The sequence below is a fragment of the Chiloscyllium plagiosum genome, chromosome 5, assembly GCF_004010195.1.
Source record: "Chiloscyllium plagiosum isolate BGI_BamShark_2017 chromosome 5, ASM401019v2, whole genome shotgun sequence".
Classification (NCBI taxonomy): Eukaryota; Metazoa; Chordata; class Chondrichthyes; order Orectolobiformes; family Hemiscylliidae; genus Chiloscyllium; species Chiloscyllium plagiosum.
In genome coordinates this window covers 50735747-50754152 of record NC_057714.1, presented here as the reverse complement: position 1 = coordinate 50754152, position 18406 = coordinate 50735747, and the positions used below count along the sequence as shown (strand labels likewise).

Genomic DNA, 18406 nt, shown 5'->3' with positions numbered 1-18406 from the left:
CTTGTCGGACCTGCCCAGCTCCTTTTCCACCTATCCACTCCCCCCTCTCCTCCCTGACCTATCACCTTCATCTCCTTCCGCACTGACCTATTGTACTCTATGCCACTCTCTCCCCACCCCCACCCTCCTCTAGCTTATCTCTCCACGCTTCAGGCTCTCTGCCTTTATTCCTGATGAAGGGCTTTTGCCCGAAACGTCGATTTTGCCTGTCCTCGGATGCTGCCTGAATTGCTGTGCTCTTCCAGCACCACTGATCCAGAATCTTAGAGGGATATAGGCCAAGTGCTGGCAAATGTGACTAGATTAGGTTGGGATATCTGGTCAGCATGGACGAGTTGGTCCGAAAGGTCTGTTTCCGAGATGTACATCTCTATGACTCTAAAAGATAAAGCAGTTGAATCAAAAAGGAAGAACCTGAGTCCATCCCAGAGTGCTACTATCTTAAAAATGAAGTCTTGATGAGGAAATGGTGAACATAACATTTTTAGATGGATGAAAAATGGGGAGACATTCATCAAGATGCATATTTTGGGTTATAGAAAGGAGATTAGATTACATTACAGTGTGGAAACAGGCCCTTCAGCCCAACAAGTCCACACCGCCCCGCCGAAGCGAAACCCACCCATACCCCTACATTTACCCCTTACCTAACACTGCAGGCAATTTAGCATGGCCAATTCACCTGACCTGCACATCTTTGGACTGTGGGAGGAAACCGGAGCACCCAGAGGAAACCCACGCAGACACAGGGAGAATGTGCAAACTCCACACAGTCAGTCGCCTGAGGCGGGAAATGAACCCGGGTCTCCGGCGCTGTGAGGCAGCAGTGCTAACCACTGTGCCACCTTGCCGCCGTGCAACAGAGATGTTGCAAGTAGCTTATGAGCTACCAGTAGGAGTTAATTTGGGAGTAAGGAAAACTCAAGCCAAAATACAAAAAACATTTTTACTGTCCTGGACAGCACAAAGATGTGATTAAATTTCGCCAGGCATGTCACACATCAGGTGATAGGAAAACCTCAAGCAATGATAAAACAACTTCCCTTAATATCCATTTCCACATTTGAGGAACCTTTTACATAGGATGCCCTCCCTAAAACATAAAGTGGGAATCAGCATTTGTTGAACATTATGGATGGGTCTACTAATTTTCAGAGGCCATTCCACTATGCGATATCATCATTGTAGAAGAGTTAATCAGTTTTTTTTACGAGATACAGACAATCCACAGGGATACAATCAGAGGAAGGATCAAATTTTACATCACAGTTATTCAAGGAAATTATGGACAGCTTAGGAGTAAAACAATTTAAATCAATTGTTTACCATCCAGAATCACATGACCATTAGAATGGTAACATTAAACTTTAAAGACCATGTTGAGGGCCCATCGCCAAGAGTATCTAGAGAATTAGGATAAAGAGGTATTCCATTTTACTTTTTGCAATTGGGATGCACCTAATGAATCAACTAAATTCAGTCCATTTGAATTAATTTTCAGATATGAGGTGAGAGGACCACTGAAATATATAAGGAAAATTGGACAGTCAGAGTTCAAAGATTATATTATTGGGCTGTGTGTCAAATGTTAGGGAGAGATTAAATAGAGCGAGTGAGTTGGCTAGATAGCACTTAAAAGTAGCACAGCATGAAGCAGACGAGAGATCAAAAATTTGTAGTTTCGCTTGTGAGAATCAAATGTTAGTATTACTACCAGTAGTAGATGAACCTTTAAAAGCAAGGTTTACTGTATTTTACTGTCGAGCATAGACAGCTTCTGCTAGAAGAACAACTGCACACACTTTTGTGTCTTTCTCTCACTGTGACTCTGTAATTTATTTCCAGTTCCAAACTGCTCAGTTAGCTGAAGACCAAACAACTTCACTTTTAAACAGCTCCTTAGCTCCTGATCCACAAACACAAAACAGAATTCACAATAGGTATCAAAGTCCTAAGTATCAAATTATGTGCCATTCCAGTAAGGCCCTGTTTAAAAAAAACAGTTCTTTCTAATTAAAGTCCACAGTATCGAGACAAAAAAATATAAAGCCACTGTCCTTACATGTCTCTATCCTTAAGGAAATGAAACATGTTTTTTTTTTAATGTGTTCTTTGTAAATATGTAATCCACAATAACAAGATGTACAATTATTCATTCTTCTTTCCACTTTGTACAAACTTACACTGCCTTAGAATTTCTCACCTTTTAACTTTTTCTAACGTTTTACATTTCGGATAGTGTACCCACCATTATATCATCATTTTCATTGATATGAGCTTATATTACATTAAATGATTGCAACAAAAAGTTCCATATGAATAGTAACATATTTCAATTTTTAAACGTTTCAATGCAGGCTCGTGAATTAATCTATGTAAATTAGTGTTTCCTTTTGGATATACATTTTAAAGCACTGAAGACCTTACATCAATCCCAAGGCCTTTTTATTCTACTGTATGTATTTCTTCTGATATTGGTTTAGTTTCTTAGAAAAGTACCCCAAAACACTAGTCCTGGTACAATTCCAAAAAATACCACTCAAAGTACTGACTTCAGAATCCCTGTATCAGTCAACTTAACTTGTCAACAGCTCCTCAGCTCCTGGTCATCCACATGTTTCAGAAACCCACAACTACAAAAACAGAATTCACAAAATGTAGCAAAGTCCTTGTTATCAAATTATGTGCCATATATTCCCCAATGACTTTTGTTTATTGACTCATCATCCTGTAACTAGATAACATCCACTCCCAAATCTTTTTTTATCAAGTGTCATCTTGGAAGGTCAGGGATGGCCAATACTGGTTAATTTATTAAGATTGCTTTCAGAATCTCAAATGACATGCCGAACATTTTTCATCTGGCCTCATTCTTAAATAGAGTTTCAAACACCCTAACATCTGCTTGTAATATTACTTTAACATGAACCATTATTGTTAGTCCCAGACCAGAAATGTTGGGATAAAAACCCAGAAATAATTATTCAAGCCGGATGCATTGAAGCACAGTGTGTGATAGTCCCAGGAAGAAGCTATTGCAGTTCCAAACTGATTTGAGCTATAGGGAGATGCTGAACAGGCTGGGGCTGTTTTCCCTGGAGCTTCGGAGGCTGAGGGGTGACCTTACATAGGTTTACAAAACTATGAGGAGGCATGGATAGGGTAAATGGGCAAAGTCTTTTCCCTGGGGTCAGGGAGTCCAGAACTAGAGGGCATAGGTTTAGGGTGAGAAGGGAAAGATATAAAAGAGACTTAAGGGGCAACTTTTTCACACAGAGGGTGGTAGTGTGTGAAATGAGCTGCCAGAGGATGTGGTGGAGGCTGGTACAACTGCAACATTTGAGAGGCATTTGGATGGGTATATGAATAGGAAGGGTTTGGAGGGATATGGGCCGGGTGCTGGCAGGTGGTACTAGATTGGGTTGGGATATCTGATCGGCATGGACCGAAGGGTCTGTTTCCATGCTGTACATCTCTATGACTCTAAGTCCCAAGTGACGGAAACATACCCAGGTGCTAGATACAGGGATTCTAGAGTCAGTTCTTCATGAGTGGTATTTTGGGGAACTGTAGCAGGACTCGTGTTTTGGTCTACTGGAGAAAAGCTGTTTTGTTTCTTTTCTACTTAAAGCACAGTTTCTGTATAATACAAGGATCTTAAAAGAATTGACTAGTGAAACAGTTGATTCGTTGGTTTAAATTTTTGAAAACACTCTGGATTTGGGGAAGGTCCGATTTGACTGGAAGATGGCAAATGAAACTCCTTTATTCTGATAGGGAGGGAAACAACAGTATGGGAATCTACAGTTGAGATAACATCTGTCATTGGGAACATATTGGAAGCTGTTATTAATAAAAGTTATAGCAAGGCCTTAGACAGGTTTTAGGTAATTGAGCAGAGTCGAAAAGACTTTGCGAAATAGAAATCATGCTTAACGGAGCTATTGGGGATTTAAGAAGTAATAGATGCTGTGGATTAAGATAGGGTGGGGGGTGGTAGATGCACTGTACTTAGATTTCCAGGAGGAATTTGATGACGTGCACATCAAAAGTGATCATGGACAATAAAAACTCAGTGTATGGGGTAGAACATTGGTATGGACAGAGGTTTAGCAGACTAATACAAAGCAAACAATCGGCATAAATGAGTCTTTTTTAGGTTAGCCTAGTATGCTACAGGGATTGGTGTTGGGACCTCAGCTGTTTATAATTTACAGAAATGACTTGAATAACTTGATTAGCAAATTTACAGATGGCACAAAGATAGGTAGGAAAGTAAGTTGTGTAGAGGACACAATGAAACTAATAGAAGATACGGATAAGTTAAATGAGTAGGCAAAGATCTGACAAATGGTGCATCATGTGTGAAATGAGGCAGGAAGAATAAAAATGCGTATTCTAAATGGTGAGACATTGCAGAGCTTCAAAGCATAGAAGGATCTGGGTGTCCTCATGCATAAATCACAACGTGCACATACAGAAAATAACTAGAAAAGCAAATAGAACGCTATTATTTCTTGAGGTAAATTGAATAGAACAGAGTGGAGATCATACTTCAGTTATACAAGGTGCTGGTGAGACTACATCTGAAGTAGTATGTATAGTAGTGGATACATTATCTAAATAAGAATGTAAATACATTGTAAGCAGTTTAGAGAAGGTTTACCAGACCAATAACTGTAACAGGCAGGTTGGCTTAAGCAGAAAGGCTGGAGAGGCCAGGCTTGTATCTGTTCGAGTTCAGAAGAGGAACAGGTGATTTGATTGAAACATATCCTCAGGGGTCTTGATAGCATAGATGTGGAGTGGAAGTTTCGTCTCGTCGAGAACCACAGATCACCATTTAAAAATCAGGGTCTAGATTAGAGTGATGCTGGAAAAGCACAGCCTCGAATGCTGCCTGACTGGCTGTGCTTTTCCAGCACCACTCTAATCTAGACTCTGATTTCCAGCATCTGCAGTCCTCACTTTTGCCTATTTTAAAATCGGGGCCACCCATTTAAAACCAATGAGACACTTTTCTGTTCTCTGAAGGTCATGAGTATTTGAAATTCTCTTCCTAAAAAGGTGGTGGGAGCAGAATAGAATGCTTGCCTTATTTTTTAAAAAAAGTAGAGATGGATAGTTTCTTGTTAAGCAAGGGAGTGAAAGATTATCACTGCAGACAGAATATGGATTTGACATTACAATTAGATCAGCCATGATCTTATTAAATGGCAGAGCAGTGGGCTGAATGGCCCACCCTTGCTCTTCTTCCCTTATAGGTACCTTAGGATTGTTTTGCTTTTGATCTGCACTTCTCAGCTCAGTTTCCTCAGAAGCAAGGTAAATGTTCGCGTAGTTCTATCTTAGAGCTCTAATCAAAAACAAGAGGAACAACATCAGCCTTACCAGCACCACCTGCAAGGGCAGCAGCAGCCTTCTTCTCAAACAGCTGTCACTCCACAGGACAGAAGAGGTTAATTGAAGGCTAGAACAGCTAACAGAAACCACCCCCACACTCAACACAGAGTATATAGATAAAAGATTATTTTTGAGGATATGACTGAGAAGCAACACCTCAGGAGACTCAGACTTACCCAATGAGTAGTGACATTTATAGGCCCCAAAAAGGAGGCTTTCTTCCAAGTCATAGAGTCATAGTGGTTAAAGTTGGTGCACAATCCCTGTGCTAGTCAAAGTTAAAAATCACACAACACCAGGTTATAGTCCAACAGGTTTAATTGGAAGTACACTAGCTTTTGGAGCGACGCTCCTGATGAAGGAGCGTCGCTCCAAAAGCTAGTGTACTTCCAATTAAACCTGTTGGACTATAACCTGGTGTTGTGTGATTTTTAACTTTGTACACCCCAGTCCAATACCGGCATCTCCAAATCATATGCTAGTCAAAGTTGCAATAGAATTAATTTCTTCATCTCCTGCAAGGGAGCCACAGAGTCTCACAATCTGTTATCCACAAATGTGCCTTCCACTTGCAGAGTTCCAGGGTTAAAACTTGTGCACTTTGCCACTGGTGGAGCCAGTTGAAGAGAGCCATCAGAATTGTCACTTTTGATGGATTCCAATGCACCCAGGAAGTTACAGATTGTACACATGGCAGTCATGATATCCTCTGATCACCTATTTATATCCATCAACTAAAAAGGCTTTCCACTCCATCAATGTTCAACTGACACACAATCACAGAATGAGCATCATGCATACCTGTTCAAGATACAATCAGAGCTGTCATGATGCCTTCATCTGAGTTCATTATCTTTCTCATAAATACTTGCACCCAGAACCACCATCAGTAGGTGGATCATTGGAGAGAAAGGCTAGCCTTTAGGTACATGGCTAACAATACCAGTGACTACCTTGACCATAGATATCCAGGACAGGTACAACCAAGCCAAGTTAGCATGAAAGCTGTGATTGAATAACCAATAAAGATGCTGAAGGTGCATTTCAGATGAAGTCTGTGATGTCCTCCAGGAAGAGTTTCCAGAATTATTGTAGGGTGCTGCAGCTTGTGGAACAAAGCAGAGCAGCAAGGTCAGAAGTTGGAAGAGGCAAAGGGAATGAGTGCTTTGTGTTACAACACAGGTTAAACACTCCTGCTTAATTTAAACCAGCAACACAGAAAAGATTTATCCTGTGCAGTAATCTGTGAAAATTCGAGAGGCCAATAACTATTTACAGTAAAAATTAACAACTTTATTTCTTAAAGTATAACAGAAAATAATTAACAACTATTTACAACCCTTCCCCTAACCTATCTTTTACCTTCCCTTCTGTAAAGCCCGCGATTAAGATTTACCGAAAAATTCAAATTTCAAAACCAGCCAGCTGTCAAACCTTATCTTTGCAGATTTGCTCTCCAGGTCGGTGTCAATGTTTTTCTCTATGCAAACTCCTTCTCTAGACAGTACCTCTCCGACAGTTCAGACGAGCAGTCCACATCTGTTTGGTCTTGTTGCAGTTCTCTTCCAACTGTTCAATGTTCCCCGGTCTTATTCCCCAAAGCATTGGATTGTTTCATTGTTTTTGTAAGATTGTCAATACATTAAATTCAAACTTGATTGGAGGTTGGTATTTTGTGGTATAATTCAAACTGATTGGCTGAATTCAAATTTGTTTTTGTCTCCAGGCAACCAACTACACTAACTGCTGGACCACATGATACATTGTATCTTTTTGAGAACACTTGGTGCTGTCAGGTAGTTTTGCTAACTTTTAACTTTCCTAAAGGTACAGTACATCCACATCTTCATAAAATTTGCATCTTTAGAGGAGTAGAAGAAATGTTCAAAAACACCTGCAATGGCTCGAATGACTTGTTCAGCTGCCAAGGATATTCAGAATAATTTTGACACGCCAGCTAATCTAAACCAATACTGCTGTTTGGCGCATTAATGCTGAATCCACTCTGCCCTACACAAAGCAATCAATCAATAATCTATCCAACTCACCAACACAATTGCTTTTTTAAACATTTACTTTTGCCCTACTACATTTCAAAAGTCAGAAGGTCACTTAACAGATGACAATGGGGAAGAGAAATCAACGGAATTTTGAAATAAAATTTATGGTATATAAACATGAATCTTTAAGCTCCCCCACTGACTGAAAACAAACCAGCCCTTGTAATAGACTGCATGCGTGCAAAGCACAAAGTTAAAGTGCGTGCTTGCTTAAATTAATAGGTTGCTCAGAAGAAAAAAGTCAAAGAGCATTGGATGTTGACATCAAATCTACACAAGTAGGTGTTATCTGCCATGTGACAGTATCATATTTAAATCTGCCACATATAGTTAGAGGCCACAATCTCTCTATCACTATCAGTCATGGATACTGAGATATGGCTTATCTTCATCATATCCTACTAATTGGAGATGACATGAGGGTTACCTCCAGTTTTCTGCCTCCATCTGGTGTTCTGTGTTTCTTTAGCTCTAAAGAGAGAATCATAGAATCCCTACATTGTGGAAGCACGCCATTCGGCCCATCAAGTCCACATGGACCCTCCAAAGAGCATCCAACCCAAACCCAGCTTCCCTTGCTCTATTCCTGTAACCTACATTTCCCATGGCTAACCCATCTAGCCTGCACATCCCTGGACACTATGGGCAATTTACCATGGCCAATCCACCTAACCTGCACCCCTTTGGACTGGGGGGAGGAAACTGGAGCACCCGGAGGAAACTCACACAGACACAGGGAGAATGTACAAGCTCCACACAGACAGTCACCTGAGAGTGGAATTGAACCCAGGGGTGCTGTGAGACAACAGTGATAACCACTGAGCCACATTTTGAGAAGGTCTATAGGTTTAAGAATTAAAAGGTTTTATAATTGGAAGAAAATGTTTGAGGGGAGATGGGGAGGGAATGGGGTTGTGGGGACAGCAGAGGCTCAGTGTGAGCTATCAAACTACCCTGAAATTTCATATATCCAAATACAACATCAGCAGATTTATCAGCATTATAAACCATTTATCTAAGCTTTACTATGACTTTGTCCCAAAGCTTCAGTACATTTGCTCTGATTGTTTTTCAATGAATTATATTTAATTTCCCTCAATAAAACTTCACAAATTTACATAATGTATGTATGCATAAGATAGCAATGTGATTGTCTGTGTGTGCGCGCACGTGTATGTGTGTGAGACATTGCAAATGTAGATGTCGGTTATGGCTGATTAAATGGAGTATGAGGGGGTGGTTACTCAATGAGGGTTGGTTGCAAAAGGAAGGCTCATTCACCTGAGCACTGACGTGTAAAAGACTGGGGATAGAGTGTGGGGTTCTATCTGGGATCAAAGCACGGTTTCTGCCCTATTTCGGTCATTGAATGTCTTAAGGGAACAAATCTAGAAGCAAGGCTCAACAATCCATAGCCACACCAACCACATTTGCAGTTTCTTTTCTCCTGTCCACAATGAATGGAATCTCCCCACAGACCTGTACACTGCAATATATATTTCGGGGTGAATCTAAGAAGTGTGATGTTGCTTTTCAATTTTGAGACCCATCAGTGAAGCTCCTCGTCCTGTAATAACACTTCGACAATCCTTTGAAGCTGACTCTCACAAAGTCCCTTTAAAGTATAAAGCTGAAACAGACTGATGTAAGTTGTCATCCCTTCAGTCTGCTTTAATTAATCAGGAAAGCTTGAAGTCAGATGCAAATAATGTAGCCGAGTTGCAAGTTCACTGCCAAATGAGATGCTGAAATCCTCAGTTTCTGAACTTCCTAGCTGTGAGCAAGTCTGAAAGCTAAAATCCAAACCTAAGAGTCTAAGGCACTGAATTAAAAACGAACACTGAAATAACAGCATTGTGCTGCAGCAGAATTTTCTGGCTACAGTAAAAAAATCTAGATGGCAAAGTTAACATAAATAATTAAATTATGCAGAATGTGTATGATGATTCTAAGACCTGTGTACAAACATGTAGTACATCTGTACCAGCTTTTGTATGTGAACATCCATGATTAAACAACATTGAAATTCCACATGTTCCATATTCTATTGAGGCATCACAAGATTCACCATCATCATCTATTATTTGTCTAAGCATTATTGTATCCAAGTTACAAAATTTCTGTAAATCTGCTTTGTCAAGATTTTCTATAAAACATATTTTATTCTCCTCAATAAAACCATATAAATACTGTAACTATTTACAGAATAAACTTTAATAAGTAAATTAGAATACCTACTTTAGTTGAAGAGTCAGCTGTAGCTCAGCCCGTAACAGGCTTGCCTGAACCAGTTGATTCAAGTTCCATTTCAGAAACTTGAGTGCAAAAATCTGGGCTGACACTCTCGTACAGTATTGGTTAAGTGCAGTACTATCAGAAGTGCAGTTTTCTGGGATGAAATGTTAAACCGAGAGCTCATCTGCTCATCCCAGTGGATGCAAAAAGTCCCAAGGCGCTATTTTAAAGAAGAACAGGCAAATATGTTATCCAGGCAAATATGTAGTGCACAAAAACAGATTAGCTCATCATGGATTATGTTGTTTGTGGATGTTTGTTGTGTGTAATTTGGCTCCTTTATTTCTCATATTAAATCTATTATTAACATGAAACAGTTGCTCATGGATTATGAAGGATTTTAGGATGTTTGGTGTTCAAAAAGGATATCATATAAAGACATTTTTACTATTAGTTGTGGTATGCCAAATGAATTGAGCATATTTTATCCTCTACACAGATTTTTTTTAAAATCAAAACAAATGCTTGCTTTTGGCTGCATTTTATCATGGATAGTCCCTGTGTAGATGTAGAAACTTCCTAGCACCCCTGCAGCATCACTAAACCTGACATTGATACAGAATAAAAAAAATCATTCTCTAACAACACACTTAGCTCTCTGGTACTTTTGTAGCAATATTTTCTTCAAGAACAGCTAAATAAAATTGAAAATTATGAGATGTAAATAATCAAACGTAAGTAATCCAGCATAATCTACTGCAACAGTGTGCAGACCTTTAACTGTGATGTAAGCAGTTAGCTCTGTAATGATGATGGTGGTTATACTCAGCGTATTACCACACAAGGGGGTTTAAACGAAAGGATCTTCTATACCTAAACATAATAACGATAATGATCTGAAGTTGTTGAACTCTGTTGCATTTAGAAGGCTTCAGCAATAGAACCTCAAGCTTACAGCCTTCTGGATAGATACACAGGACAGAGTGGGAAGTGCCCAAGAACTCCAGAATTGCTAGGGGTGGGGAAGCATATCAATGTTGAAAAGTGTGAAGATGTAAAGCTTGTTAGAATACAATGATGTGACTGAGTTAAATATTGTATCACCCATTTCCTTTTGACAGGTTTTGTATGGGCAAGTTGACATTGAAAGATGGCACAACCAGTAAATCCAATGGATGATGATTATATAATAAGCTGATGGAGATGGATCAACTAGAAAATAAATGAAAGAAAATGGAAAAATAGCCCAGCGCAGGAAATTTTCCACAGGCAATTGCTTCTGCTATGAAGGATTATCCCTCCATTCCATCTGCAGAATAGAGGAGCTCAGAATGGTGCAGTGGGAGTGACAGGAGGAGAAAAATGTATTAATGTCACATATGGACAGCCACTGGAAAACTTGTAAATAGTTTGTTGATCATTATATCTCATGTAAATAGTTTGTTTGCCCATACAATTGGGTCCACAGTTTATTAAGAAAGCACTTAAATGGTTCAAATATTTTCAGAAGCAATAGTATGAAAATAGTTTTCAGGTTTCACAAATTCTTACATTTCATTGTCCATGTGGTTGTCCCTGTCTCTTGTGTCTGTAAATGCTTCATAGCACCCTCCAAATCACTCCTGATCCATCAACAGAGCAGAATAGTTGTGGGTACATTGCCAATACATTACAATAGAGTAGAGTTAGCAAAATGTGTACTGTACGTGGCATTGACTTACTTCGACATCACAGGCCCACCCTCCAAAGCCTTATCATCATCTACTTCTGAGTGCACAGGAATGTATATCTCAGAGAGTTCCCAGCAGTGACAGGGAAATGCAACTTAGACGATCAATGCAGCAAGATTCTCGGGGGTCGACACCCTGCATACTTGTGTGACTAACAAAACATGTGTTGAAGGACAATGTTGTTCCCCAGAGAAGTGTCAGTGAACAGCTGCAATACTGCACCCTTCCTCACACTTACCCGGCCCATGGCAAGTACCTATGCAGCCATTCTCCACAACAGTGCACACAATCCAAGTGCTTCACGGTTGTCTGAATGAATGATCTTTTCTGGGTGGTCTCAGCCTTAGCATTAATGTGCCACTGAGACCAATATTCAGCTCTCCTTTCCAGTTGTCTATTCTGTTAACCATGCAGCTTTGTCACTTTGCCAGGTCACAACCCCTAAGCTATAGATATGCAACTTAAACTGCATCTCTTTCCCTCCCCTCCCCTTCTCCGAACCCTCTTTCTTCTTAATTTCTGTGAATGTATCTGATTGGACAACAGCAGGCCACTCCTTCAAGCAATCCGTCCTGCCAACATCAGCCTTCACCTGCTCTGACTCCTGGATGGTGTTCCTGACAGTGACAGTCCTTTCCTTCCCTCCCACCATCTCACCTGACCCAACTGGCTCCTTGGAGACAAAGGATTGACTGTGTCTCACATACAGGGATGGTCACCTTCTGCAAGCTACCAAAACCAGACACTTGACAGTGACCAATGCCTTGGGCTGGTTTGTGAGACTGCCCTCTAATCAGAAGCCTCATCGCCTGCTTTACAGCTTGTTGTTTTCATTCTAAAGTTGTTTATTGTGTTTCGATTCTGATGAGTGGTGCAAGATGAAAACTTTGACTTCATGTCTCCTTTGAGTAATAATGTTCTGAAATACCAATGAATTATAACCCAAAAAAATGTTGTTACTACCAATTTCCTTGCATTTTGCACTACAAAATGTGAATGTCTGTCTCATATCTTGGTGACCAGAAATGGATAGTGTATTCAAAACAAGCACGAATGGTGTGTATTACAGTTTGGTCATAACTTCGTCAGGCTAAATGTCTACTGTTTTTGTCATTTTGAACCTTCTTTTGCTTCATAGATTACTAATCTACATTTGATTGGACATACTATGTTGAGAGTTCTAGAGCTTCTCTTTTCAGCTTTATTATAAGCTATTTCAAAACTATTCAGAGTTAAGTATTAAGTATAACATCTCTTTATTTCTTTACTGTGCATGAGTTTACATGTATTTGGACTAAATTTCATCTATGTTCTTCTGACCATTAATATACAATATCTAGATACTTTTGTAATTGTGAGTTGCACCTGCCACTGTCTTTCTACTTTTGTATTTGCATCAAATTCTTAACTCCAAATAATTTGTGTTAATTACGAACTTTGACAAACCCAACAACATTTGGACCATCATTCAATACATTCCTGCCAATCCCAACATGGCTATTTGTTGTTGACTACCTTCAGCCACTCTCTTATCTATTCTAAAGGTTTAAGATTGGATCTCCACAGCTTTGAATTTAATGAAGAGCATTTTATTTGAAATTTTATTGAATGCCTTCTGCAAGTTTCAATACACTATTTCTTAAGGCTTTTCACTTAAGTCCACTGAATTGTCCTGTTTTCAAAAAAAGTTGAAAGAAATCAAAAATTTCTTTCTCAATTCATGTTGACTGCTATGTTGTAGGTTATTTTTAGTTTCTTCAATTATTCCATTGCTCTAGACATAAATGGATCTCTGGATTCATATGTCTGTTTAAATCACCTTTTGGAATATTGATTCTACTTTGACCCAGTTCTAACCTACCGATACCTTCTCATTATTCAATGCTTCTCAGTGCCTCATCAGTTTCCTTTATCAGTTTTCCAAACTTGCCACTTCTCAATGCAAGATTAATTTAGAAACTGGATTAATACTGCAACAATAATGCATGGCACCACTTCAGTATCACTCAATTAATTATTTTTATGAGTGAATTTAAGCTTGTCTACAAAGCAGTACATCAGAACACATCATAAATTATTGTCTGATACAAATTTGTATCCTTTCTTATAGTGGTCATAAATTGGTAGGATTATTGGGCTATTCATTTCAAAGGAAGTTCTTAACTGTTTATGCTGTTCACAGCAATCAAAATATTGTTATCTTATACTTACAACGGCAATTTCTTAATTTAAAATGTAAGCCATACATCTGATTTCATAAATTGAATTTATATTTGATTTTCAACATAATTTTGTTTGGTGTAACAAGCAACATTTTGTGTTTATTTTCTTGATGCAAGTATTGTGTATATAAATCTCCCATTTTGCATTAATCTGTAACAGCAAACTCCACAATTAGAGAATGGTTGAAGGAATGTACCATCTGTTCTTTTATCTCCATAGCTCTGGGGAGCTGGCCTTTTGTTGTGCACAGTACATTGCCTCAACAAACTGGCATTCTGAAAGATAGAGTATAACAATGCAAACCATCCAGTCACACAAAGGCAGCTGCAAAGTCTTCCACAACAGAGACACCTGTTTCACATGGAGACAGTCTGAATAAATGTTGCCTAGATTGAGAAGATACAAATAAACTATATTTTCTTTCATCAGTCAACAGATAGTATTAAGTTTCTTGCTTCAAATTTATGTCTGAGGAAAAGAGATGCTTAGAAATAGGAATCCATTAACATTCAAACAAATCCAAAATGTTTCTTGATAATATCCAGAGAACCAGAATAATTCCTTTGCAGAAATATTGTTCAGTGATTTCAAGCTTCAATTGTAACTGCATTCTACAGAATTACTTTTTCAGAAATCTCAGACTGTCGATGCTGGATGATGTGTTCTTCAGTATGCTGGACTACATTAGTTGGATCAGCTGATTCACTGCTGATAACAGTCTTCCCAATTTAAAAACTACATCCAAACATAACGTGAATGTAATGAATTTACAGTTCAGTTTGTAGGTGCGTCCGGGATATCAACTTTCAGTTCCTGTAATAGTCTTGTTCCATCCCCATGGGAGCCAGCACAGTCAATACTTCATATCCTTAATTGTTCAGCCATTAGGCTGTGGTTGGATTAATGTAGCAACTGAAAGCATTGATTAGAAAGAGTTGGTGGGGAGGGAAGTACATTAAGGTAAATGAAAGGGCCAGAGGAGAGCAGGCTGGTTTTCTAACACATGCCAAGAGGACTAGGATCATACATTGGTGGTGGTGGCAATATGGGGGAGGGGGGGTGGAAATGGGTGAAATCAGAATCAAATTCATCCAGTTTACAATAGCACAGCATTAGTGACTAATGAATGGCAGGGCAGAACTTAATCCAGATGGTGACGGCATCATAGGAGGAGAAAATTACAGCTAATGGAAAAGGACAATAGTCTTTCCCAGCCTCATAAGCCATCTTTATAAAAATATACAGTTTAACAGAGCTATTGCATGCCTTGTCAGACTTCCCCTCAATTCCACAGGGAAATTCCTCCCAGCAAAAAAATAACTGCTCGCCATTTTAGGCTCTCTGATTCTCTCTCCCTTACAGCATTACACACTTCAATTATGTAAGTGGAAAAAGTAATATATATTCAATTCAATTCAGCAAAACACTTATTACAAAATTTACGCACTTGATACATATTAATGCTTACCTTAAGGACTGCTCATGAAGGCATTTATCCTACCTGCTCTCTTAGAGAGACACAGCTCTACACAATAGAGGCATTAATAATTTATTTTAACTAAGATAAAGTGACAAATCTATGCTTTTAAAGGACAAAGTGCAGTTGAATGTTTGCCAATTAGCTATTTTTAAGTTAATAAATATCTAACCTGAAATGAAAATAAATTACAGTGGTTCATATTTTGTCAAAAACTATGTTTCTTACAAGTCATATGGTAGACTTCTGATTAAAAAAATTTTTTTAATTTGTCTGCATTTCTTTCATATTATTTCATTTTAAATCTACTTCTCAATTCTAAAAACATCATGTGGACTGATCTTTGATTCACAAGGAAATATTACACCTTCAAGATCAAAAGTAAATCCGAATGAACTTTTTGCTAACCTAATTAGAAACATGCATATAGTCGTTAAATTTATAAATTGCATTGACTGGATTGGTATTCTTACACTCATTTAAGGATAATATTTTATTTACTGGAATTGTTTTGCTTTGAATGCAATTGTTTTGCCATAGCAGCAAGAATGCAGATTTGGACTTCTGTAAATTTTGAAAAACATATATTGCTCTAGTCCATAAACATGCAGCATTAATTCAAATGCTGTGACTATTTATTGTAATCTCCTGGTCTCACGAATTCTACTGCACTGTTTAATAGATAGGGGAAAATTGTAAAATTATCATCTGCCCATATTATAGATCCTGTATAAGTGAATTATTCCTGACAGTAAAAGGTAGGAACATCTGGGAATATGAAAAAAAAATTGTTTGTAGAAACATATTTTTTTTTTTAGAAATTCTATCATATTGATTCTGCTGAACAACGGGACTTTATATTAACAGTATGCTATTGGCACAAAAGGTTTGTCTCTACCACCCTTCCTTTTTTCAAAATACATTTCTACTAAATATCCCAAGATTTAAAAATGTGATCTGTAAGCATCACCGTGTTAGGACAACTCTATTTTTACATTCAAGAAACGTGAACACCCTAGGCATTTTGCCTAATTAGCACCAAACTTGGCAACAGATGGATACTCCAGTCTCTCACTGTGCAGATACTACTGTATCAGAAAATGCCAACTATGGCAGCCAATCATACTCATCTCTATTAGGTCTGAAAGTAGCCACATTAATTATTAAAGTCCTGCTGAAAGCAAAGTGGTGTTTAAAATTATGCTGCCAAGCACAAATTCTGAATCACTTAGGATATTAATTAAATGCTAATTTCTACCCTGCATCAAAAATAGTGAATAACTCCACTATTAAATTGATCCATTGCACTAGTTGTCCAATCTCGACATAATTTATTTCCCAAGATTTAAAGTATATGTTCAATATTCTAATTATATTTGGAGTCTTCTGCATGTTTTGGGGAATGAGTTCTGTGCCACAGCTTTAATGAATTTATTTTTAAAAAGCAAGTAAATTACACTCCGAAGGTAGAAGAAATAAAAGGTTGAACATTCGTCTGTCATGAAGCCGTTATTGCAGTAAGAGAAAACTAACACTCATTAGACATTTAGAATTTTAAATACCAAAAGCAGCATTATTTATCACTTAAAACAGTCGATTTTAACCCCTTTCGCCATTTAGTAACATTAAAATTCACTCTAGATTGTAACTCGCATCTGAAGTAAAACTGACAATAGCATGCTGAGAATTAATGGATGTGGTGTTTTAGGATTAGATAACTACTCAACAAATTTATTTTAGTTATATAGAGGAAAGTTGCATTATTGTTATTTTGATGCAAATCGGACGCAATATGCAAGCTTTTAAGAAAATTGAAGTATCCTCAACTAAATTCGATAGTACTGTTCAAAGGTGAATCAAAGCAGTTATAATCTATGCGTTTGCTCGACTTGACCATCAGTATCAGATTTTTAACAACATCTGTAGAAGCGGGCGAAAACAATTCACTTAATTTCAACATAGGTTTTTCAGGAAGAAACAATTTTGGGAGATAAAAGTATGATAGCGTTGTTTGGAAATTTCCTTTCAGCTGATTGAATTTAGCTACGAACTAAGCGACCCGGAGAGCTGAACATCAAAGTAACCGAAATCTGCAGCAAAAGTTCATTGGATTTCATTGATAGCTTTCAATGGAAATGTTACGAATTTGTAGCTTTTCAATTGCACGACAATTTCCCTTCCGTTCGTTTTCTTGAAGGGTGTCAGAAGTTACATTACGAAGAAAATGTCCTACCCTTCCCCAAATACACACGCCATGCTCACACTGCCTGATCACTCTCTGTAAAACCTACATCCCGGAATGAGGCAAGTTTGGATGGTGCTTAGGCTCCATAAAATAAACCTGCTGTTTACTTCGAACAGGAAAACAAATCAAAGCTCTTTTTTCAAAAGTACACAACTCTATCCGTTTTCACAAAATAAAAGGAAAGTGATGAAAAGACAAACTCACCTGGACGAGAATACAGAGGAGGGTTTTGGGGGGATGCAAACGTAGAGGGTCAGAGCAGGAGGGTGCAGAGATGATGATTAGATACAAGACAGGGTTCGGGCTGAAGGGAAGCGAAGGAGGGAAATCAGGGTTTTTTATTAAGACTACAAGTCAGAAATCAGCCAAGTAACACACAAATATTTCGTTCTCTGCTTCGCTTCGGACTCTTTTTTTGTCTCCTAGATATATGAAGACCAATGCAAGATGAGGAAAGGCAGCTCTTTTTTTCTGCGAGCGCTCGGGCTCAGATTTCTGCTTGCAGCTGAGATTTTAAATGTCTGCAGGGAGACAAGGTACACTGTCAGCTCTTCTCCCGATCTCCACTTCCACTCTCTCAATCGACCCCGCTGCAGCTCCGCGCACACGGACACAGATGTCCCTCAGCAACGGCCGCACACTGATTCACTGCCGCTGGCGGAGGGATACCATCTCCTCACCGCCCGCCCTCCTGTCAATGGGCACAGGGCCGTGGCGCGTGATCAACGGTCGCTGTGCGCGTGTTAGCAGGTGGTTCGTTGCTTGCAGCACTAACGGTAAATGTTATTCTGCTCGAGCTTGGAACGATCGGTCGGCAAGGATGGTAATAAAGTGCCACAGTCAGTAGCAATGAGCTTTTGTTCTTAGTACCTATAACACAGGAAAAATAGCAACACCGGTTCAACGCACGCCATTTCCAACGTGGGTGCACCCTGAAAGTTGGCAAGTGTACCATTACCGTTTGCCAATCTCAAAATTCACAGGAGCTTCCAATTGGATGAATCAGATTAATTTTATCAAAATTATACCTAAG

General features: G+C 38.7%; 1 protein-coding gene across 11 annotated transcripts in view; it reads right to left on the bottom strand.

The window, feature by feature from the left end:
* Nucleotides 1-17982, bottom strand: part of zgc:110045 (uncharacterized protein LOC664755 homolog) — a 269628-nt gene extending 251646 nt beyond the window's left edge. For 6 of the 11 annotated variants that reach the window (XM_043690087.1, XM_043690071.1, XM_043690074.1 and 3 more), the window contains exons 1-2: nucleotides 17578-17906; nucleotides 9702-9918 (exon numbers count right to left, since the gene is read on the bottom strand). The gene's annotated coding sequence lies outside the window, so the exon portion shown is untranslated. Of the gene's footprint in view, nucleotides 1-9701; nucleotides 9919-17577 lie in introns of all 11 variants that reach the window. The other 5 variants (XM_043690073.1, XM_043690079.1, XM_043690075.1 and 2 more) reach the window with 2 other exon arrangements.
* Nucleotides 17983-18406: the final 424 nt, after the last annotated feature.